The sequence below is a fragment of the Mytilus californianus genome, unplaced genomic scaffold (assembly GCF_021869535.1).
Source record: "Mytilus californianus isolate M0D057914Y unplaced genomic scaffold, xbMytCali1.0.p SCAF_3, whole genome shotgun sequence".
NCBI lineage: Eukaryota > Metazoa > Mollusca > Bivalvia > Mytilida > Mytilidae > Mytilus > Mytilus californianus.
The window spans coordinates 61330767-61338219 of NW_026262679.1; the positions used below are offsets into that span (position 1 = coordinate 61330767).

General features: G+C 31.4%; 1 long non-coding RNA gene across 1 annotated transcript; it reads left to right on the forward strand.

Moving 5' to 3' along the window:
* The first annotated feature begins 2709 nt into the window (after positions 1 to 2709).
* Positions 2710 to 6907, forward strand: LOC127734957 (uncharacterized). Its single transcript, XR_007997886.1, has 4 exons — positions 2710 to 2890; positions 3704 to 3772; positions 4097 to 4160; positions 6826 to 6907. It is a non-coding gene; the product is annotated as an uncharacterized LOC127734957 (long non-coding RNA).
* Positions 6908 to 7453: the final 546 nt, after the last annotated feature.

Below are 7453 nucleotides of genomic sequence, written 5' to 3' on the forward strand. Positions count from 1 at the left end.
TTTATATAGGGTTCTTCAAAGAATTGATGGTAAGATAGCTGTGGAAACGTAGCTCTTAGGTCTTTATGATATATATCATAAGGACCTAATTAAGAGCTACGGTTCCGCACCTAATAGTAAGATTGGTTGATTTATTTCATTTTATATATTTTCATGTATAATGTTGTATATATATTTATTTTTTATATAGGTTTCTTAAAAGAATTGATGGTAAGGTAGCTGCAGAACCATAGCTCTTAGGTCTTTATAATATATCATAAGGACCTAATTAAGAGCTATGGTTCCGCACCTAATAATAAGATTGGTTGATTTATTTCATTTTATATATTTTCATGTATATGGTTGTATATATATTTATTTTTTATATAGGTTTCTTCAAAGAATTGATGGTAAGGTAGATGCGGAACCATAGCTCTTAGGTCTTTATAATATATCATAAGGACCTAATTAAGAGCTATGGTTCCGCAACTTATAATAAGATTAGTTGATTTATTTCATTTTATATATTTTCATGTATATGGTTGTATATATATTTATTTTTTATATAGGTTTCTTCAAAGAATTGATGGTAAGGTAGCTGCGGAACCGTAGCTCTTTGGTCTTTATGAAATATCATAAGGACCTAATTAAGAGCTACCATTCGGCACCTAATAGTAAGATTGGTTGATTTATTCCATTTTATATATTTTCATGTATAATGTTGTATATATATTTATTTTTTATATAGGTTTCTTCAAAGAATTGATGGTAAGATAGCTGCGGAATCGTAGCTCTTAGGTATTTATGATATATATCATAAGGACCTCATTAAGAGCTACGGTTCCGCACCTAATAGTAAGATTGGTTGATTTATTTCATTTTATATATTTTCGTATATGGTTGTATATATATTTATTTTTTATATAGGTTTCTTCAAAGAATTGATGGTAAGATAGCTGCGAAAACGTAGCTCTTAGGTCTTTATGATATATATCTTAAGGACCTAATTAAGAGCTACGGTTCCGCACCTAATAGTAAGATTGGTTGATTTATTTCATTATATATATTTTCATGTATATTGTTGTATATATATTTATTTTTTATATAGGTTTCTTCAAAGAATTGATGGTAAGGTAGCTGCGGAAACGTAGCTCTTAGGTCTTTATAATATATCATAAGGACCTAATTAAGAGCTACGGTTCCGCACCTAATAGTAAGAAAGGTTGATTTATTTCATTTTATATATTTTCATGTATATGGTTGTATATATATTTTATTTTTATATAGGTTTCTTCAAAGAATTGATGGTAAGGTAGCTGCGGGACCATAGCTCTTAGGTCTTTATAATATATCATAAGGACCTAATTAAGAGCTATGGTTCCGCACCTAATAATAAGATTGGTTGATTTATTTCATTTTATATATTTTCATGTATATATATTTATTTTTTATATAGGTTTCTTCAAAGAATTGATGGTAAGGTAGCTGCGGAACCGTTGCTCTTAGGTCTTTATGATATATTATAAGGACCTAATTTAGAGCTACCGTTCCGCACCTAATAGTAAGATTGGTTGATTTATTCCATTTTATATATTTTTATGTATAATGTTGTATATATATTTATTTTTTATATAGGTTTCTTCAAAGAATTGATGGTAAGATAGCTGCGGAAACGTAGCTCTTAGGTCTTTATGATATATATCATAAGGACCTAATTAAGAGCTACCGTTCCGCACCTAATAGTAAGATTGGTTGATTTATTTCATTTTATATATTTTCATGTATATGGTTGTATATATATTTATTTTTTTATATAGGTTTCTTCAAAGAATTGATGGTAAGGTAGCTGCGGAACCATAGCTCTTAGGTCTTTATAATATATCATAAGGACCTAATTAAGAGCTATGGTTCTGCACCTAATAACAAGATTAGTTGATTTATTTCATTTGATATATTTTCATGTATATGGTTGTATATATATTTATTTTTTATATAGGTTTCTTCAAAGAATTGATGGTAAGGTAGCTGCGGAACCGTAGCTCTTAGGTCTTTATGATATAGGTCTTGACTCTTTGAGGACCATCTATGTTCAATAAATATCATAAGGACCTAAGAGCTACGGTTCAGCAGCTCTAAGTAAGGTTGGTTGATCTTTTTCATTTATATATTTTCATGTGTATGGTTGTATATATATACTAGTCAACAAAAGAAATGATACAAGGCAACATATTTTCCATATATAATGAAATTGGATGCACTGCACCAAGATTAACAATTGCCCAATTGGTCTAATATTTACAAAGTGTTATATTCTTACCAAAACCATTGATTTAAGGGAAGTACATGAATTTTTTGTTGTTGCAATTTTTGTTATTTCAAAAATTGTATTTTCACCCAAAAAATTCAAAAATCGATATTAGAACTTAAAACTTATACATGGTCTGCTTAAAATTTTGAATGCCTTTGCAGATATATGAATACTTAATTCTCATTTTCGAAATTAAGTGCTGACCTTTGTCATCATTTTCCGCAAAATAAATTTGACCCCTGTTTTATATAACATGGTAGTTTCTCACTTTCCAGTTTGGTCAGATTCTTTTAATCATATGCATTTGCTTTGGATAATTTAACAGTTTTTCCTATTTTATTATATTTTGTGATAAATTGGAGTTCAAACTTGTGTAAAGTTACTTTTGTTGACTAGTATATTTATATTTCATTTCAGAGTTCATTCACAGATGTTTAATTTGTAATTTTGGAGATTTACATATTCAGCTTAGAGAGGATGTTTCAGTCGTCGTCGACCTTGAATATGGCTAACAGACCAGGAAGAGTGGCATATAGATTTCTGTAACTCTATACTCTATACTCTATATATTTTATTGTTATCACAGATGAAGCTAAATCTACTGTAAGCTTTTAAGAGAGCCTGCTTTGATAGAAGTGACAACAATTTTTCAAACATCACTAATCTTTATTATTTGTTTCCATTACAGAGTTCTTACAGAGATATATAGGTTACAATACTGTATTTATTATTTCTGATGGTCTTTATATGTCCTATGTGTGTAATTGTTTGTCTTAAAGAAATAAAATATGGTATTGACTATTGATTTCAATGGGATTAAACACACAGAAGAAATCAACTTAAATACCTGCAAATACTAATGGTATGATATTATACACCATTACATGTACATTGGCCAGTTGAATTCTTATCAGGATAATTAAAACAAAAATAATTAAAAAATAACTGTATTAGACATTATAAATGTTTTTTTCACAGTAGCCATGTGGAGGGTGAGAACATATTTTCCAAGTTAGAAAACTGAAAACTAAAAATTGTGAAAAAATCTACCCAACCGAGAATTATTTTACCAGTTTAATAGTTAAAGATACATGTACCAAGTATATATTAACAAGATTTTCTATTAAAGTAGCAAGAGTAAATCCTGAGATTGGAATAGAGCTGCCAAGATTTGTTAATTCAATGGGAGATAACTCTGTAAAATATGCAGATTTTAATGCAGTTGAAATTCAAATCATTATTCTTTGACTTCCTTTTTGTTTTCCATCTTTATATTAATTTTACAAACTTAGGTGTTGATGTTATACTACTGTGAACATGTAGTAAGAAATCAAAACAATATTTTGTAAATGTTTATGTTGACAGAAATGGATTTATAAAATATATAAGAATGTATCCATCTTAATTCCTTTTTAGGTTCTTTCTGTGACATGTTTTTCATGGTGTTGGGAATAAACTTTGGGGTCTAATACATCTAAAAGGAAGGTAAGTACCAGAATGTTATTCCAGTTTTGAAGAGAAAAAAAAAAACAAATGTATTATAAAATTTCTTTGGAAAATTTTCTTTAGGCTTTTAGGAGTTGGTCAGAAGTCTACTCTTTCGTTTATCAGTACCATTATATAAGTAAATTTTAGGATCTGATGTAATTACATAAAAGTTTGCTGGGTTGCTGGATAGCTGTCTAATCCACATGTTCTCAACATCTATTACACATTTATAGACTACCAGTATTTTTATTAAATATATATAAGTATACCAACTATGATCAGTTTAAACAATTTTTGATGATGAATCATTTTATATTTCAGGTTAACATCACAGCTTGTCCGTAAGGATTGAGGTTGGGAATGGCCATTGGAGCTGACTTTTTTGGTAAGAGAATTAGTTCATAACTTAGAGCATGTCACTAGATTTTTGTCTCACTTGACAGAGTCAAAAAACGAGAATTATGCTGTTTCGGCGGCGGCGTCAACAATGTATTAGTTTGTGATTAGATCTAGTTTGTGGTGAAAAACAAAATGTAGGTCAATCATTTTTGGTATACAGTTGTATTAGCATTGACACATCTCATTTCCATGGAGATTACCTGTCCCTGCCCCCTCAGTCATGGTCTATTGACTTTGAAACTTTTGATTATTTTACATGTATTAGTTTGTGATTAGGTCAGTTTATGGGGAACTATTAGTTTTAGGTCAATGATATTTGGTATGCAGTTGTATTAGCATTGGCACATCTCATTTCCATGGAGATTATTTGGCCCTGCCCCCTCAGTCATGGTCTATTGACTTTGAAACGTTTGCTTAGTTAACATGTATTAGTTTGTGATTAGGTCAGTTTATGAGGAACCATTAGTGGTAGGTCAATGATATTTGGTATGCAGTTGTATAAGCATTGGCATATCTCATGTCCATGGAGATTATTTGGCTCAGCCCCCTCAGTCATGGTCTATTGACTTTGAAAATTTGCTTAGTTAACATGTATTAGTTTGTGATTAGGTCAGTTCAAGAGGAACCATTAGTGGTAGGCCAATGTTAATTGGTATTCAGTTGTATAAGCATTAGCACATCTAATTTCAATGGAGAATATTTGGACCCATCCCCTCAGTCATGGCCTAAATTGACTTTGGAACTTGCTTAGTTTACATATATTAGTTTGTGATAAGATCAGTTTAAGATGAACTGCTAATGTTCTATCTGTATCTGTATGAATACGTTGTCGATACCAATACTGGCTTTAATACAACGGTTTGAGAGAGCGCCGCCGATTTATTGACGGGACGTGAGAGCAGATTTGAAGCTCTCTACACTTGATGCGCGCACTACAGTGTCGTCTAGCTGATTCCACGCGATCACTGTCTTTACAAAGAATGAGTTTGAATATTGTGGTGTTTTGCTTGGTGGAATGTCAAAACACTTAGAGTGATTCTTTACTTGCTTTTCCACAATATTTGTTGCGTGGTATTCTTCGAATTTCTTGGCAGTTATGGTTCTCTTCGGATGTGCTTTTTTGAGGAATTTGTCTGGTTCAATAGCGGGAACCAGTCCCTCAACCACTTTGTACATAAATATTAACTTCTGGCTTGTTCGTCTTGTCTGGAGATCTTGTAGTTCCAGTCGGGAAAGCATTTTGGAGACACTCCTCTCTTGACTTGTAATCTCTGGTGATAAATCTTGCCGCTTGACGTTGTATCCTTTCAAGCTTATTTATGTTAGTTACCGTGTAGGGGTCCCATACTTTGGCTCCATATTCCATCGTTGATCTGACGAGCGAGATGTAAGCTGTTTTTTTACAATCTTGGGGGCAGTATTTCAAGTTTCTTCTTAGAAAGCCTAGTGTTGAATTTGCTTTCTTTGCCACGTTTGATATGTGGGTGGTCCATTTGAGGTCCTCCGAAATTTGTAGGCCTAGGTACGGGTTATGCTGGACTTGCTGTAGTATGTGTCCATTTAAACTGTAGAATTTATGGCTCTTGGTTCTGATGCTTAGGATGTAGCATTTTTTGGCATTGAACCGCATTCCCCAGTTATCTGCCCATACTTCTAGGTTTTTGAGGTCTTCTTGAAGTATGTCGTGGTCTTTCTGAGATTTCACTGTTCTGTAAAGAAGTGTTAAGTCAATGATATTTGGTATGCAAATTTATTGGCATTTGTAAGTATCGTTTCCATGGAGATTATATAGCTCCACCCCCTCTTCATGGTTCATTGACTTTGAAACTTTTACATAGTTTACAAGTTTATGATTGTGTTTAGGTTTGTTTAAAGGGAACAACTTATAATAAGTCAATGATATTTGGTATGCAGTTGTAATAGCATTGGTGCATCTCATTTACATGAAGATGGTTTAGCCATGTATACCTCAAACATGGTTCATTGACTTTGAATATTAGTCTAACTTGTTAAATATTGTCATTTTAATTTCAACATTTGCATAATCAAAATTACAAAAAATTGAGACATAATCTCTGTGATAACAGTTTATTCATGTTATAAGTGTATGTATAATTTGGAAGGGGGTATCAAGATACAAATAAGAGAAGTTAAAGATTTGAATTTTGGATATCTTCTCTCTGTTTTATCTAAATTAAATGCCACTATATAGAAATTAAGAAATGTAGTATGATTGCCAATGACACATTAATCAACCACATGACAAGGATGTTAGCAACTATAGAATGCCATTTTATGGTCTTCAACAATGAGCAAAAACCTATTCTGTATTGTAAGCTATATAAGGCCCCAACATAGCAAAATGTGAAATAATTCATATGAGAAAACCAATGACTTGATATAGGATAAAACAATAAACAAACAAAAAATATGATAGACAACAAACAATGACTTGTTTTTCATCTTTTTTTGCCAACAAAGACTGGTAGTCTAAAAGTTATGACCACGAGTCACATTAAAGCTAGGTACAGAAATGCTATATGCATCTTAATTGTAATGTCCAGTTAATTATTCTTTTGCATTAAATATTGTTTCAATTATTTTCACATAGTTTTTACAGATATGTTTAAGAATAAATATTTCTTTTTCAGGTTACTTTAACTGTGGCTGTATGAAAATGATTGGGTGACTGTACCAGTAAAGATTTAATTCAGACAATTTTTTTGTATGTTTGAGAAAATGTTGATACTTTTTTACAAAAAAAAAATAGTGTAAAGATTCTCCATTTTCAACAAGATAATAAGTTATCTATTGTAAGTTATAGATAACTTATTTTGAATTTCAAAATCTCTCTTTTTACCATTAAAACCAAAGGATATATTCAGGTAGCTCTACTCATGTCCATTCTTGACAATTTTTTTGTCATGCATATTGATACTGAACTGGTTTTTGTCTCGCCTTGACAGAGTCAAAAAACGAAACATAGGTATGCAGTTGAATTAGCATTGGCACATCTCATTACCATGGAGATTATTTGGCCCTGCCTCCTCAGTCATGGTTTATTGACTTTGATTAGTTTGTGATTAGGTCAGTTTATCGGGAATCACTAGTGGTAGGTCAATGATATTTGGTAGGCAGTTGTATTAGCATTGGCACATCTCATTTCCATGGAGATTGTTTAGCCTGTACCTTTAGTCATGGTTCATTGACTTTGAATATTTAAATAACTTACATGTAAAAGTATTGTTATTTTAATTTTAACATTTGCATTATCAAAAT